Below are 18,815 nucleotides of genomic sequence, written 5' to 3' on the forward strand. Positions count from 1 at the left end.
TTCTTTATTATTTTCTTTAAAAAATTATAGATTTGCCTAATGTGGCTAAAGTACATATATGACAATTAATGATTTTAAATAATAAAGATTTGATAAAAAAAGTGTATCTTCTATCATATTTGCTTAATTTTAAATTATTAAAATAAATGAAAAAAATCACATTTACAATATAAGAAATTAGATTTTTCTGTATATGTTATATTTTGAATTTTTGAAAACGACTATAAATTACTAAAACTGCTATAAATTACAAAATTATATAAGTAGAAAATCTAATTTAATTAATTATTGAGATTAAAAAAAACTTTTATATATATATATATATCGTTTTAATTTAAACTATATACCATATAAAATACATAAATATTTTAATTTTAAAATTTACTTTGAACAATTTCTTTGATAAAAGCTTTGAACAAACATTGACAACTTAATTTTTTTTTAAAATTGTAAAAGTACTAAAACTATTGATCCCACAATAAATGAATTTGTTATCAATAATTTAAAGTTTTTGCTATAAATGATACAAATAATTAAAAAGAACATATGAGTAGAAAGCATAATTTAATAGATATTAATATTTAAAATATACTATGTATGTTAATATCATTTAAATTTTATTATATATCCTATCAAATAAAAAAAAATTATTGCTTGGATTAATAAAATTGATTTATATTTACGCACCAATTTAATTGTATATGTAATAGTTACTGATTTTTAATTATTCAATATATATTTATTATTTCACAATATATAATAACATATAATACATAAAATAATTTATATATATAATGCTCATTCCGCGCAAGCACATATGTTAATCTAGTTATATATTAAACAAGCACTATAATTATATTTCAATCAAAAGGTGGGTTAATTGTGTAAACAAGGAACCAATGATTATTAATAGTTTGTTGTAATTTTCGTTATGTAATTTTCCCTTTTTCTAGGAAATCATCCTAAACCTATCTAAACTATAACGATACATTGGATTTATGCTTGATGTATATACTTGGGGTGCAATATCCAGTGTTATAAAAACTTGGTAATTCTATTTTATATTTTTTTAAGTGGATGGCCTATATGCATTAATATGATTTTTTATATTGATTTTTACATTTATATGATTTCTCATTATCGACTATATTTTGTATGTTATCGTATCATTATGTATCAATTATGTATGTTTACATGTATTATTAAGATAGTCATATATAGCTTGGTGGAAAAAATATAATAATAATAATCTTATTCAATTATAATGACATTAAAAATATTAATTTAATTGTTTGATATTACTTAAATAAAGAGAAATTAAATATAATATCAATAATATAAAAGTTTCCAGCACCACCATCATTCCAGTCCGATGAATGTTCGTTCGCAATTGCAAAGGAGAACCTGAGTTTAAATTCATTATTAAATACTATATTTTCCTATATACTTAATAAGTATATGATATAGCTTGACCGTATCTCATTAACTTAAGATACGTCAGGGTTCCACAGTTCCTGGTTGCATTCTTCAAACCCTATAAAGAAACTAAACACGGAGGTAAATCTAATAATACATATTAACCCGAGAGTTATATGTAATTTAACCAAACAACTACAAAAAAAAAAAGAATACTATCAGTGAATTGATTAGTATGCCAAAATTGCAATAAACAGATTTCAAGATCTCCAGATTGTTGACAATGAACTAGTTCTCGCTCAAACTGAACGGCTACGTCACCTACTGCTTGGCATTCAATTCTATGTTCACTATGTATAATAAACCAGTTACTAGATTAGGATCCGCGCTTCCAGGATTTGTTTCACGTAAAATTCAAAGCTATCAAATCATGTATACTTCGTTTGTAAATTGTATGCGTAATATTATTTCAAGCTACAAAGAAAAATATATGTTATTGCGTTAATGACAAACAAACTCGCTAATTTTAAAGTATAAATTTATTATCTGTGAACTATAACATCAAGTTAGAGTATTATTTATATGCGATGACGATATTTATCTTAGTCATAAATATTATTGTACACATCGCATAGTTATGATTCTAAACAAAAACCTAACAACATACATGTTTATTTTATTATTTTTTGTTAAAATAATATTCAGCCCATAAATTAGTTATTTTTTAATAAAATTTATAATAACAATAATTACAGAAGCTTTTGTTGGCTATAATTATTGTGATGATTTTTATAAACTATTTATAAAATATATATTCATTAATAGAAATTAAATTTAAAATTATATCATATTGAAAATAACGTATTTTAAGATAAACGATATATTACCTTATCAGACTTTAATATTTGACTAAATAATGTAATATTTAAACAGTTTGCAATAAATCTATTTATATATTTTTATTATATCTTTACCAAACATATTATGTTAGGTCTGTAATATATGAATTATAAATAACAAATGGGCTCTATCCCATTATATTAACCTTAACATGTTTATATTATCTAAGATTAATATGTGGACAAAACATCCACTTTATCCTCTCTCTACTGTCGGTTTCTCAAAATTGAAGAATAAGGCGATCTACAGACAGACGACCTTAGTTTGATGCTCATCGGTGAATCACCTGTAAGTTATATATGTTTCTCTTAATTCTCTGTGATATCTATATCGTTAAGTTTAAATGCTTATGAAGATCAAAACTAAGACAGATCTAACTTTTTTTCTTTTTCAATCTGTTTGGCAGGTTGTAACCAATGACTTTCGTTCTTTCAATGAGATAGAACATGTTGTGATGACTTCAAAGAGAGTAAAAACGGATTCAAAGTTTAAGCCGTAAAAATTCTGATGGACACCGAAACTTGAAAGGTATATTTTAAATGCATGTGTTAAAACTGTAGCTCCATTTGTACATATGAAAGTATTTTTTACAATTAAAACTTTCTAAATATTAAAAAAAAAAAGCAAAATAATATTTTTCTACCATAAAGTTTTATTCTTTGTAATTTTAAATATAATTTGTATCAGGTTATTATTACTGTAATATTTTATTTATATTCTTTAAATATTGAGAAATAATAATACTCAAAGATCTCATATTACGTTGTGAAATACAAAGAATCAATAGGAGATAAGTGTTCTTCTTAATACCATCGTACTATACAATTTAATTGTTACCTTCTGTTTCCTGTCAGTAATAATAAACTATTGCAACAACAAAAGTCACCACTTTTGTTTTTTTTATTTTACAGATTTTATATACACGTAAGGAAAATCATATAAGGAGATTCAGATGCAATGAGAACGTTTTTAGCGTATATTAGGTAATATATTACTACTCAAATAGTTTTTGTATAGAGTAATGAATAGTTCGTTAGTAATGGAACTGATTCTGGGATCTTGCACTGTGCAAAGGCCATATTGGGAACATGAAGTATGTGCTTAAGAGCAGCTTCATGAAGTAACCTCTGTTTGGTTGGGAGTTTCACCTCTTTGAGTTTTTCCCCGTTGAGCGGAGATGGGAAGTTGATGACGCGAACTTGAGGCAGATAGTTTCGAGTTTAAAGGATCCAAGAGATGCTTTGTGGCTTGATATTTTCCCTGAAGGCAGAGATTACATGTAAGCTCCCTCTTCTTAGAAGTTTCATTCTTGTTTTATAAACATTTTTGGTTTTAAACCTTTTCACCATACAGAGAGGCTAAATGCCAAAGCTGAACATGGCTTACCAGTTCTGAACAACCTCCTATTGTCTTCCAAGAACTAAGCTGCTAACTCGATGCAGGTTTGTTTATACTTCTCCTAGGCTTCCCATTCATATTGAACAGAGCAAGCTCTCACACATGTATATATGCCACTGTAGTTTATGATGTGATCAAAGTATGCATAAGACTCGTTACTGAACGCGTTCCAGCTAAAAGACCAGCTTCTTCGTGAGTTATACCCTCGCGGCCATTTCCCTAACGAAGGAACAGAGAAGGAGTTCAACACAATGAAGTGCCTCATAAACTGCTCGGCAGTGATTGTCTTCACGGTCGATATGTTTTTGTGCAGAGCAATGTATATCAGGTAACATATTACTACTCAAATAGTTTTTGTACAGAGTAATGTATAGTTCGTTAGGAATTGAACTGATTCTGGATAGATATGGAAATTGGGACATCTTGCTAATTGACGATTAGTTTTCACTGATTATTATATAACATCTGCTTTTATAATAAAATATAGAATGCGATATAAATATTTTGAATCCATAAGGAACTTTTACTAAAGCTCCAACTGTTTGAGCTTAATCACACACGCATATGGTGTGGAATAAAACACATTTCCGTGAAATAAAAACAAACTTAGTGTGAAATAGAAAATCATACTTAGAGATTTTGAAAAATCTCTTTGAAAACAACATTTTTTGTTTGTTTCTGAGGCTTTCCATCCTCATCAACAATCAAAATCTTCAAACCTTTCTTGGATGTGACCCTAGAGATAGCAACATAGAGTTGTCCGTGAGAAAACACTGGTTGAGGTAAAAATATTCCAACATGTGAGAGAGATTGCCCCTGACTTTTATTAATCGTGATAGCAAAGGCCACAGATTGGAAGATGCCTTCTCCTCATCTTGAATGACAACTTCTTGTCTGATGGAGTGATGAACAATCTAGGAATTAAAAAAACTTCTCCAACTTTCTTACCTGTAATAATTCGAGCCTTGACGCATAAATCAGACATATCTATAATCTGCAATCTAGTTCCATTCATCAATCCTCCAACATGATCAATATTCCTCATCAACATGACTGGGCATCCAATTTTCAACCTAAGCTTGTGATTTGGTAAACCTGATGCCTTGATACTGTTTAGAAAATCTGGTGTGAGAGCTTGATCATTAACGGATCGTGTATCAGATGGGTCTATGCTGTCAGAGCTTAGATATATTCTTTCCTCACCTGAATTTTTTTTACAGTTTTGACTTATGTTACACGTTTATAAAAAAGTATGGATCAAAATCTGATGTGATGAAAATGTACTTACCATATAGTTTATCCAACATATGATGATTTATATTGTTCACGTCCTCATTAGTCGGGCAGAGAATCGCTCTCTCTTGGAAAAAAAATAGGATCTCTCTGCTGGTGTAGAGCTAATGCATCCCCATATACTTCTTTGCTGATTGATTCTATAGGATCGTTTTAATCCATAATAAGAAACTCATCTGGAATAGTGATTAGTGCATCACCATCATTACAATCACCAGATACTCCATCTCCAACATCCAATATCCATTGCGAAAATGACTCAAGGTCCTTCAGCTCATCCGCAGACATATTAGACGACAACAACCTTATATTTTTGGTTAGTTTGAATACTCTGCAATGTTTCCACAGATAGGATGAATTTAGAGAATTAATCACAATTTCAGCTCTTGATCCACCATTAAAAACATGCAGTACTTGCCTGAAATCACCACCTAATACAACAACTTTTCCAGCAAATAGCATCTTTTCTTTATTTCTCATAATGTCTGCTAAGCTTCTGTCCAATGACTCAAAACAATGTTTGCTCATCATAGGTGCTTCATCCCAAATTATCAGCGAGGCTTCTTTAACCAAATTAGCAGAATCAGTCCTTGGTGGCAAATTACAGAGAGAGTATTCATCAGGATCGATAGGTATTCCAAATCTAGAATGTGCAGTCCTTCCTCCTTGTAAAAGAAGCGAAGCAATACCACTTGAGGCAACATTCAAAACAATCTTACCCCTAGATCTAATAGGTGCAGATAACAATCTCCACAAAAATGTCTTTCCAGTCCCACCAAATCCATAGACAAAGAAAAGACCTCCTTTCTTTTCTATAACTGCATCCATAATCTCCTCGCAAATGTTCCTCTGCTCATCAGTCATATTTACGATGTCCCTATCGTGTTCTTCACTTAACTCTTCATGGTTGTAGCTCAGTTCATCAAGAATCAAAACATTTTGATTATCAGCAACATCACAGAAGGGCTTTGGCATTTTTTCCCAATTTGACAGTGAAGTTTCATTACTTTTCAATATTTTCTCGATCTCCAATAGGGCTCCTTCTTTTTTTCTCAGCATCTCTTAGACATAATCCTGAACAAATAAATGATGTCGGTTAAACTTTAGATTTCTGTTAGGTAACGAAAGCATGTAAATTAGCGGGTAAAGTGATCAAGAAGAGGACAAATAATTAACCTGGCCTTTTAAAATGTTTCCTCTGCCTATATTGTATATCTTCTGAAATGAACTCCCATGTATTTTCCCAAACCTTTTCTGGCATTGTTAAAGTCATGGACATGAGCATGACACAAAGGCATGTCGTAGAAAGGATGCAGTTTCCGTATAGCTCGACCTGATAATATCATCAATGTATTCTTGATCATCTTCTAATAGACCACGAGCAAAACATTTTTCCTTGTACGAAGGGTATAGCACACGTTTATACGTCTTTATGTCTTCAATGCATGTTGGTCCACGAACAATATTCAGCAACACAGGTGGATGATATGCTTCCTCATACTTCTTTGGGGCATAATTAATTCTTCCAATGCTGAAACCTCTTTTTCTTTCTTGCAGTTTTCTCTCTTTTTTGTTCCATATAAACCTCGTTGGAATTTCAGCTAAAGTTCGCTTTCTAGCAACAGCGCTAACCTTATTCAGCTCAAACCAGTCAAGGAGATAAGTATTATGAATCAGCATCCGGCTTGTTACTTCCTCATATGTGTCGTCGTCCTTGAAGATAATTATCTGCTTTCCTGGTAAATTAAACTGTATTTTCTCAACTGGCACTGATCTGTAATGAATAGGAAACTTTAGAGTTCTCCATGAAGATTCACATGCAGAGACGTATCTGGAAAAAAAACCAAATTTTCCATACAAATAAAAATAGTGTAAGACTTTATGGAAAAATCGCTTATAGTAAATTAACACAACACCTGATTAATATATATATATAAATACCTGCCATCAAAAAAATCTTTAGTTTCATTTTTCTTTTCTGGGTTTGCTTTCTGTTTCACATCAGTGTTCTCCAAAGATCCTCCTTCTTTAGGCGCCTCAACCGTAACAGTAATTCGATCCTGTCCCTTGTTGATATACTCGAACAGGTATTTGATAGAATCAGATTGATTACACCACTCCACATTAATATGAGCTCTGTACATAAGAGACAAAGTTCTATTATATGGTATAACATATCTGTTGTCGCACTTGAAACCCTTCTTCTCAACAAAATGATTATTATCCCTTCTCCTATAAACTGGGAAGCCCTCTTTATTAACAGTAGCCATGGTTGAAAACTCCTTTGGAAATAGTTTGAACATTTCCCATTTTCCATACATGGTGATTTCATACTGACAACTCCACAAGGGCCTAGAATCATCATGTCTTTAACCACTTCATAAAGTTCTGGGTCCTCAGATTTGTCTGGAATTTCTGCTGAAATGGTCTGGTCAATATGGTCAGTCGTGGACAACTTGGAACTGGGGTGCATGAATAACAATATGTGAGCATGCGGCAAGCCACGTTTCTGGAACTCAACAGTATACATTGCTGCATTTGAAAAAAAAACCAATTAAATTAAACACAATCAAATATCGAATTTAGTCTTACTGATCAATAAAAAGATAAACTTGCATGCCACTGTTTTTCCCAATATCTCATTATCAGTTAAATCTGTCATAAGTGAATCCAACTTCATCTTGAAAACTCGAGAGATCGTTTCTGGCCATCCTCTGTATTCAAATTCCGCTAAGACAGATACCTTGTAATTTCTGGTCACTTAGGGTTGCACGTAAAGGTGATGAACAGATCAGGGAAACCAAAATGTCTGCAAATGGCCATTGCGTCTAGATAGTTATTCTTCATGTATATTGGTGAACCAGTGAAAGAAGCAGGCAAAACAAATCGAGCACCTTGATCATTCATATCAACTTTCCCTTCATTCCTAGCCTGTTTAATCGAGTCATAGCTGTCAGACCTCAAACATTTCTGAAAACAGAGCCGGTTTGTCTCAATAGTTGTAAATGCATCAACCAAGAACTGCTGAAATAATCTCCTTGAGTGAAGAAGAGTTTGACACTCGCCATCCCTCTCAAATAGACGAAAAGCAAACCATTGCCTCATACTTATATCCTTTCTCTTTAGTTTATCAGTAGCAGGAGAATCTCTTTTTTTAATTCCAAGTCTGAATCCATCTTCTCCATAGGCAAAAATAAGAGGATACTGAAGTGCAAGATAAGAAGGATGTATCTCACTAATCCTTTTCAACCAGCCAGTCTGTTTCTCTTGTAAAACAATGTCACGCCTGTCCATCTCCAATTTGAAGTCTCCAGAACTTAAAGCGGCCACTTCGGACACAGTAGGCGTATCATACGTTCGTCAATCTTTTTCATGATTACTCACTATCCTCATATGAATCTTTTCATTAGGTTCCATGCTCAATCTCTCACGTGCCTGCCGAAACTGCTTCCCATAAGGATTAACATCGTCGAGAACTTTTATAATATCCTCAATAATCTGTTTTCTCAAAGCCTGCTTCTTTGCTTTATCTGCTTCTGTGTTGTACTTGCTGAAAAGAAATTTAATTAAAATTTATTATCGAACACATCAGGGTAATATAAGTTATAGCTGTAATTAGAAATTATCGTCAGTACCTCATAACCGAGTCTCTATCATCAACCTCAGTGTCAATGTCAACAATGTATAGCTGCAAAAACTTAGCCGAATCACCAATATCTGGTTTCATACTGCCCATTAGATGGTAGTTCTCCCCATGCAGTGTAAAATTTTTTGGACCAACACCATTAGGAATAGAGCGATCAACTTTTCCACCGAGAGAAGTAAATGAAAATAGCATATTCAATGCTCTTAATTTTTTCTGGTAGTATCGACTTTTCTCATCTTTCCCATAAAGCAATTGTTTTATAGCTAATGGACTCTCTCTCAACGTAGGCAGCTTGACTTGTCCTTGTCCACAACATAGTAAGAAAATAGGTTTCTTCTTTGATCTTGTCTTTCGGTCTAAACGTTCACCATACCACATTTTAGCCTTACAATACTCACATTTGAAGGTGGGATTACCCTCATCAACATATGCTGTAAAAATCAGAGAAACACAATAGCAATTGTTGTCACCGAGCTTGTAAAAAATATATTCATAACAAACCTTCTAAAACTAATAACTTACCAATCATTTTCAGCCCTGATTTTGAAATAGTTTTTAGTTTACTCTCTACTTTCTTGGCATCATGCATTTTTTCGGGCAATAATGGTCTGGAAGTCAATCTTCTCTACGTCCTTAAAAATATAGGCATCACGAGATGAAAAATCAGAATATACATCACTTTATTCACTGCTTAGATCGTATTCCTGATTATATTGGGCTTCTACTACATCTGCATTATTTATTTGTTAATTTACCAAATAATAAATTAAGAAAAGTTGATCTGTATAAATATATTACCCGTACTACAAAAAACAATATACCTTCATCATCAGTTCGAAATAACCTTTTAGGTTCAATAACGGCAGGATCAAACTTTGATCTTTGTGTACTTTTTTAATGTTCTGCCATTGTGTACTGCTTTTCCTTGCATCAATGGTTATTTTTTGGCTGAGATTTGATGATATATGTCCCCAAGTAGAAAGTATTCCAAAGTCGTTGGCTAAAACAACACATTAATAATAATCTGTATATGTAAAAAGTTATATAATGCAAACTTAATTATAAGAAGAAAATATAAACTTACACCTAGCGAATTTGTTTCTTGTTGGAGTTGGACACTGTAAGTTTTTTAGACGTTTACCTGTGTTCAACTTAGATACATTAGAAAGAAATATAAGGGTACATCACGTATCAAATGAGACAAAAGGATAAATTAATACAAATTTATATTTCTCTTACTTTTGCAGTAACCCATACTTGTCGCAGCTACATATGGAGTTTGTGAAAGCTTTCCAAATCTGGGAGAAGATATATGTGGCATTTGAACCGCTTGTGAGCCAAATCCACCACTCTGAGGTCTATCACAACTCTGAGGTTTAAATATCCTGCCAAAAATGGATTTCAAAGGAATAGACTGATTGCTTGGTGGTTTTTTGAAAATTGAGTTAGGAGTTGGATCGTTGCGAATGTTGCTGAATGAGGATGATTTGTTATGCTGGTTTGAATCAATTGTTCCTTGACTGTAATTGCTTTTTTGGTTCCTTCCATTTTTCCTAAGCATACTCTTAAGCATCCTGAGGCCTATTGCTGTAAAATAATCACCCAATGTTATATGTTTTGTAAGAACCATAAACATAAAATGCTGCATATGTAATTTGCTTGTTTACTCACAACCCTCATCTCTATGTAGTCTGTTTCTCTTCGTAGAAAGTATATGAAGTCCGAGTTCGTTGTCTGCAATAAGTAAAAGTATGAAATTAGATTTTCAAACATGTTCACCTAATCATTGTTAGATTTGCAGGTACATATAGATGAAGAATGCGAGCTGTGTAATAAAAAAAAAGTCAATAGGAGAATACTCATACTCTTCAAGTGAAGTATGTTTGTGACATCTTCCAACACCACTACTATTCTGTTATTTGCTTTTTGACTCCGAGCCTTAGAATTGTCGTTCTCATCATTAACTGTTCTATGTTTCCTTTTCTGAGATGGTTGACCATGTGAGACAATCCCTGTGCCGTTTTCCTTAGGAAGAATTATGGATTAAATTGACTTGACTCAATTGTCGTCTATTGCGAAACCCTTATTTTACCCTTTTTAAATGTTTAACGAAGTAAAATAATCACCCAATGTTATATGTTTTGTAAGAACCATAAACATAAAATGCTGCATATGTAATTTGCTTGTTTACTCACAACCCTCATCTCTATGTAGTCTGTTTCTCTTCGTAGAAGGTATATGAAGTCCGAGTTCGTTGTCTGCAATAAGTAAAAGTATGAAATTAGATTTTCAAACATGTTCACCTAATCATCGTTAGATTTGCAGGTACATATAGATGAAGAATGCGAGCTGTGTAATAAAAAAAAAGACAATAGGAGAATACTCATACTCTTCACGTGAGATATGTTTGTGACATCTTCCAACACCACTACTATTCTGTTATTTGCTTTTTGACTCCGAGCCTGAGAATTGCCGTTCTCATCATTAACTGTTCTATGTTTCCTTTTCTGAGATGGTTGACCATGGGAGACAATCCCTGTGCCGTTTTCCTTAGGAAGAATCATGGATTAAATTGACTTAACTCAATTGTCGTCTATTGCGAAACCCTTATTTCTCCCTTTATAAATGTTTAACGAAGTATAGATTCTAATAAGGATTATAATTTTTTACGAAGTACAGTTTCTAATAAGTAAAAACTGAATCTGCATTCCATACGGTAATAGGAAAACTGGCTACATATATAATATATGTTAACAATTAATAATTTAAAAATATTAAAAACTATTTTGTTCTTATATTACTTGTATTGAAATGGTAGCATTAGTTATTTATATATCTAAATTTAAGTATAATGATCTTTATGTTTTTTTTTTTTGCTATCTCTTTCAACATTGTTCAATAGATAGTTATATTTCGGTATGTCACTAATTAAAGATAAAAAAATTTCATACGTTGTTATTGAATTATGTTATTCTAATCATAATGCTTACCATTTATAAAACCAATTATTTATTATAAACCAATAAGAAAAAAACAATAATGATTTGAAAACATCACTCCTAAAAAATAAAGCATAACGACAAAGTGTGTATGTAAACACTTATTAAAAATTCTAAAAAATACCAATAATAAAGTGGTTGAACTATATTGCGCTGAGTTCAGTTCTTCCTTAAGCCTTGCTCATCACTGCTCATCTTCTCAATCTTGATACTTTTGACAGGGCGCATCTTTGAAGTCGAGGTGTTATCTGGAATATCAACAATGTCGTCCACTGATCGCTTAGAAGGAGTTGCCATCTTGCTAGAGCTTTCATCACTGTAAGTCAATAGAGACACCTAGAATGTATACATATATTAGGTGTATAACTTGAAATAAATACAATCAAAAGTATGACAATATGAACATCAATACTATCTACTGCATACAAAACAGATCAATAAAATTGAGAAATACCTCTGATGCTGAGTTTGCTGTTATTCCCTTTCCAGACGTAGATTCCGATTGGGAATCAACCATGAGTGTGTTGTAAACTGACCATGCTTTAAGTACCTTAAAAGTCTCAGATCTTTTTTCGATGGTAACCCCAAAATTATAAGTCTTCCCTACAATTTCATTAATACAGTCAGGTAACATCTCAAAATCTTCAACCTAAATCAAATTATGACAAAAATTTTGGTAAAGATTGACAAATTCAATAACATATTAAGTGCATTTATGGCAGTAAAATACCTCATCCAAAGAACCATTGAGATTTTTTCAGCTTTTACTCCGATAACTGGCCATGCTACCCAATCAAGAGGTACAAATTTTGCTTTAGCTGTATCATCCTTAGCCATCAGATGGAGCTTATATATAATATTAAAATCACAATAACAAAATAAGATCAAGCAATCTTAATGATTGTTCATTAGATAACTTAAAGAAGACAAAAATTTACCTTGGTTTAACATTCATCACATTCTCTTTGCATTTTTCACACCAAAACAAAGGCTTGTTTACGCCAGAAGGATTTATATCTTCAACGGGGACTTTATAAGTCCTGGTTTGACACAAATCACATCCAAAATAATACCATGCATAATCAGTATCTATAGCATAGATTGTAGCAACAACCTTGCACTTATCAACCTGTAAAATTAAACAGATGTAACATTAAACTAATTAGATTCAAAAACAAACGTCAAAAAATAATGGATTACACGGGAGAATGTAAACCTGTGTGCAATTAAATATCTCTGATATGGTTTTAACCTCGACTGCTTCCCATCCAGTTATCTGTCCAGTCCCATCGTTGGCTTGAGATACAACATCTTTGCCTTCTTCACTTGTTTCAACAATGCTCATAGAATCGTCATGGAATTTGTAACTACAGTCCCATAATATAGGAGTTAGAAAACAAAATAGTTAAAAAAGGTTTTATAATCTATCTCATTGTTAAATGGTATTGCAAATCATACGCTTCTCTTAGTTCCACTGCTTCTTTTATGTGAGGATTGAAAACCAATTGTGAAGAATCATAACCGTTTGAGATTTGGAGGTTACCTAAAATAGGAGAAACTTTAGGCACCAACAATTTATTTAAATCTCTGAAATTATGTAAATCTCAGATATTACCTCGAAAGGACCCTATTTTAGCGAAGTGGATGAGACAAACAACAAATCCAAATTGTGCTTCCTCTCTATGAGACTCCATATCCTCAGCAAATTGTGTAATATTTAACCTGATGTCTCTTAGCTGGAATTCAATCTTTTTTTTCTCCTTTCCACCACATTGGAGAGTTCGAATCTCACCAACTTCAATAGCTTGTCCAATAATGTCTAGGTAGAAAATATAAAACATATTAAAATTTATACGATCAACTGTTATATAGCCAATAAATATAAGATGAAAATTACCTATTAAGATATCGTTATCTAACTTTCCACTCATAATGGAATCAAACTTTCCCAATGAAAGAAACATGTCATCGTTTTGGAACTCAGAGGGTTTAATAACCGTCTAATTGATGAAAGTGATCTTATACATATGCTCCGTTGGTCTGTAATGTTTGCCGGTTGCACTCACTTGAAAGTTGTATAGTGTCTTCCACTCGCCAGCTTTACATTGTTCCCCCAAAGATTTCAGATAGTTTTTCTTACATGTAGCATGAATCTTGATGCCCTGCGATAATAGCATATAAAGTGATGAGCGCTTTACATCTAATAGAAATCTATTAGACAGTTTGTAATGTTTATTTTACCTTTTTGTCTGACATGACGATTTTCAAACTCTCACCAAAGCTGGCATTGGATGGTTTCCAGGCTGTGGAGAATTTTGGCTTCGATCAACCAGGCTGTCTTCCATGGACGAATCTCATCAAGGTAAACTATTTTCGGCTTCAAAGAATCTTAAGAGGGCGTTTTTCCTTTAAGTGATGGGTTTGATTAGTCTAGAACGCAGTATATATACATCATATAAGTCATGGATCTAGGAACTCCAAGTGAATACAGGTAGAGAGGATATAGGATGCTAGTTTAGTAAAATGATATGCTTAAGAAAATCGTCTTTATTCAAGTAATGGAATATACTCTTTTCGAATATATTATAGTAGATATTTTAGTTAAGATATTCGTAATTGAATACAGTTAGGGAATATATGCGGTTAGATAAACAGATTTGTGGTGTTCTGTTTTGATTTTTTTAAAATGTATAAAATATGAAAGTATAACTATTATCCGTAGTTTTATGTTCAGAATTATATTATCAGGTTTGAAATTTGATTAATAATTCATTGTTATCAAAAGTGTGTATGCATAACATGATTCTAACGTATTGTTTTTTTTTACTCAGTGATAATATACACAATACAATAATATAAAAGAGGGAATTCGCAGATGGCATGTAACCTGATATTAAAACAAAATAAGGTAAACCATCAACATTAAATCTATAATAGTACAACTGCATTAGGAATGGAACTGATTCTGGATAGTTAGAAAAATGTGGGCTACATGCTGCTTGATGGTTTCCAAATGCTGATTATTTTATAACTCTTGATGTTATTGAAAAATTAAAATTATTATATATGTTAAAAAATTAAAATTTATAGTCATAAATACATTAACATATACATAAGATATTTTTTTTAAAAAAAAATGTAGTAGCTTAATGTAAAATCCCATTAAAAAGCAAAAAAAAATTAATAAATCAAGAAGCACTAAAAAGTAAAAACATAACATAAATTAAAACTAAAAATAAATAACACAGAGAAAAGTATCATAGAGTATAAATTATATCAGCCACTTTTAATCTTGTTGCCTTCATCATTGGTGCATTGCTTCTTCCTTGAATAAGTTGTCATCATTGGTGCATTGCTTCTTCCTTGAATAAGTTGACATCTGGTGGAGTGACTTGATTCTCTTCCACATAATGTCATTAAGATTCCAAACTTTCATGGCATTGAATTTATCAGCACCACCAATCATATTATTTTCATCATCTGAAATCCCAAATTCATAAGTTTTGCCAACTATCTCCACAATCTCAGGTGGTAAAACTTCTTGATCTTCAATCTATTATAAGAAGTTATACTAATTAGTTAACATTCAGTGGACACGAATTTATATTGTTATATTTAAAAAATAAATAATATATAACCTCAGCCAATGAAAGTTTCACGATTTTTGCTGCTGTAGTTTTCACAATAAGTTTTGTTTCTGCGTCCAGAAGTGTGAATTTAGACTCACCAGTCTGATCCTGCACAAGCAAATCCAACTTGTACCTGAATAAAAATATACAATTCAATTGTATCGTATTAGAAAAAGTATAATTACATTTATATAACTCAAAAATGTTATTAAAAATAAATAACCTTGGTGAAACCTTGGTAACAATACACTGGCAAAATTCACACCACCATATTGGGACAATCATTTCATCAAATGAAACAGTTGGTTTGAAAACCTTATTCTTGCAAACCATACAATATAGATAATACCATCCACTGGAGGTATCAATAGCATACACCGTACAGATTGTTGAAATTAGTTGAACAATATATGAGATGATAGCTTAAGGAGTTGAGAATGAGATAATGTGAAGGCAAAGAGAAGGAGAGCTTGGGAGTGATCAGGCCGTACAAGGCCGTACCGGCCGTACCATCCGTACGGTCCGGATCAATCCACCACTCGACCAAGAAGAGAAGTTACCGCGTGAAAGAAGTAAACGGCCAAAGGGGTTTTACCTTAGGGGAGATTACCGTTTGGATGGATAGAGTGACTGAGCCTTATCCACACAGGCTGGAACAGGCTGTAAAGGCAAAAGGAACCTGGTCCAAGATGCCAAAAACGTGTGACAGCTCCCATTGGATCAAGTTTGAATTAAAGCAACCTTATCCTTGACCTCACATGCTTAGTCTCTCTGAAACCCTTGTATCTGATCTTATATATTGTAAACTCTGTCTTGATTAATGAATAATACGAGTTTATGAGTCTCTCTCTCTAGTTCATCATGATAATCTCATACACTTTCTCTTAAACACTCTAATCTCTCTTGAATCTCTCTTAGACTTCTCAATACCTTTCTTATTCTCTAAAATCATATGGTATCAGAGCCAGGTTGGCTGTGGTATTGAGATCTTGTGTTCTTCAGCTTCAGATAAATGTTCTTTCTTGTGAGATTCTAAACAAAGTTCAAGCAAATCAAGATGGGAGGAAACAAGGTTATTTCGGTTCCGATTTCACTCAAGGGTGGGGGAAACTACCTGTTGTGGTCTAGGCTTGTGAAGACAGCCATTGGGAGGCTAGGGTTATGGGATCACATCACAGATGGAGCCCCAGCACCAGTGGCCAGTGAGGAAGAAGGTGGAAGAGAGCTCGCGGTTGCTGATGGAAAGAAGTGGATTCAAGATGACTTGATGGTGCTATCTGTGCTGCAAGGATCACTTGAAGAACATCTCTTGGAAGCCTACAGCTACTGCGAGACTCCAAAACACCTGTGGGAGGTACTCCAAAAGACTTTTGGGAACGTTACCAATCTGAGCCGTGTGTATGAGATCAAGAAAGCTATCAACACACTGGTACAAGATGGAGAGGAGTTCACCAAGCATTTGGGCAAGTATAGATCCTTGTGGTCTGAGCTTGAATCGTTGAGGCCAAGCACTAATGATCAAGAGCTACTCACGGAGAGGAGGGAGCAGGATCAGGTGTTTGGGTTGCTGTTGACGTTGGATCCTCCATTCAACGATGTGATCAAGCACATGTTGAGGATGCCAAATCTCCCATCTATGGAGGAAGTGTGTGCGTAACTCCAGAAGGAGGAAGGGTCACTTGGTCTCTTTGGAAGCAAGGGAGACTTAGCTCTAGCCAACAAGGCTGAGGAAGGAGCACAAGCTAACCGTGCAGCATACAAGACTGATGAGAGGAAGTATGGTGATGAGAGGAGGTTTGGAGGCAATTGTGATCACTGCAAGAAGTTGGGACACAAGAGGAGCCAGTGCTGGATCCTTCACCCCCATCTCAAGCCGGCCAAATTCAACAAAGACCGAGAAGCCAGAGCTAACCTGTCTACTGAAGCAAGTGAGTCCGGTCCATCAGGAGCAGGCTCAAGTGCACAAGTGGGTGAAAGCGCAGGAAAGGCAATGGCAACTCACTACACGGCCGCAAAGAGTTTGGAGCATGAAGTGATTCGCAAATCTGACATTGATGCCCTCATCAAAGCTCTTAAGGAGTCTGGTACATTCGGAAACACTCTTGGTTACTCTTACACTGCTCATATGATGCCTAGGAATGAGAATAGGTTGATAGATATCACTGAGGAATTAAAACTGAGAAATGAATCACCTAGAACTCATCTAGCTAGAGGCATAAAACCATTGATTGTTGACTCTGGTGCATCTCATCACATGATCAGTGATGATAGCTTGATTAAAAACATAGAACCTGCTCATGGACATGTAATGATTGCAAATGGAGATAGAATTCCCATTAAAGGTGTAGGAGACTTAAAACTATTTGATAAGAACTCTAAAGCATTTTACATGCCTGATTTCACTTCTAATCTCTTATCTGTTAAAAGATGTACCAATGATCTACAATGCAATGTTATCTTTAGTCCTAACAATGTGACATTTCAGGATATTGAGAGCAATGAGTTGATTGGACAAGGAGTAACCAAGGGGGATCTTTATGTACTTGAAGATATTAATCCCATTTCTAGTTGTTTGCTGAGTTCTGTTTTAAGTAAAGGTGCATTATGGCATTCTAGGCTAGGACATCCACATGTTAGAGCCCTAAGCTTAATGTTACCAGGTGTCATGTTTAAAAATAATGATTGTGAGGCTTGTATTTTGGGAAAACATTGTAAGACTGTGTTTAAAAGATCTACTACTATCTATGATAAATGTTTTGATCTTGTTCACTCTGATGTATGGACTGCTCCCTGCTTATCTAGAGATAATTACAAGTACTTTGTCACATTTATAGATGAAAAATCTAAGTACACCTGGATAACACTCATTAAAACAAAGGATAGGGTTCTTGATGCATTTAAAAACTTCCAAGCTTATATATCTAACCAGTATAATGCCAAGATTAAGATTTTCAGGTCTGATATTGGTGGAGAATATACTGGTAATGCTTTCAAGAGTCATCTAGCTCACCATGGGATTCTACATCGTTCAAGTTGTCCATACACTCCTCAACAGAATGGTGTAGCTGAGAGAAAGAATAGACACCTAATGGAGGTGGCAAGGTCTATGATGTTTCACACAAGTGTGCCTAAAAGATTCTGGAGTGATGCGGTGATCTCGGCTTGTTATCTGATCAATAGGATACCAACCAAGATCTTGGAGGATCGGGCACCTTATGAAGTTCTAAACAGAAACAAACCTGTGCTGGATCACTTAAGAGTCTTTGGATGTGTGTGCTTTGTACTTGTACCCGGGGAGTTAAGGAATAAGCTAGAAGCAAAGAGCACAAGAGCCATGTTCATTGGCTACTCAACATCACAAAAGGGATACAAATGCTATGATTCAGAAGCCAGGAGAGTTCTTGTGTCTAGAGATGTTAAGTTCTTGGAGGATAAGAGCTTTTATGGAGATAGAAAGTGGGAAGATCTTGAAGATTTGTCTCAACCATCTGATAGAGCTACAAGTCTTAGGCGTGTACTGGAAGGACTTGGAAT

At 33.6% G+C, this 18,815-nt stretch overlaps 1 long non-coding RNA gene across 2 annotated transcripts; it reads left to right on the forward strand.

The window, feature by feature from the left end:
- The first annotated feature begins 2,240 nt into the window (after positions 1–2,240).
- On the forward strand, positions 2,241–15,807 carry LOC106445634. 2 transcript variants are annotated; one of them, XR_007326664.1, is made up of 11 exons: positions 2,241–2,604; positions 2,723–2,844; positions 3,228–3,299; positions 3,391–3,595; positions 3,670–3,758; positions 3,837–4,042; positions 9,901–10,027; positions 10,455–10,530; positions 10,979–11,970; positions 13,955–14,014; positions 14,484–15,807. It is a non-coding gene; the product is annotated as an uncharacterized LOC106445634 (long non-coding RNA). The 2 variants fall into 2 exon arrangements; XR_007326665.1 differs by lacking the exons at positions 13,955–14,014; positions 14,484–15,807 and adding an exon at positions 13,261–13,930.
- The last annotated feature ends 3,008 nt before the right edge of the window (positions 15,808–18,815 follow it).

Source organism: Brassica napus, chromosome C7, assembly GCF_020379485.1.
Source record: "Brassica napus cultivar Da-Ae chromosome C7, Da-Ae, whole genome shotgun sequence".
Taxonomy (NCBI): Eukaryota; Viridiplantae; Streptophyta; class Magnoliopsida; order Brassicales; family Brassicaceae; genus Brassica; species Brassica napus.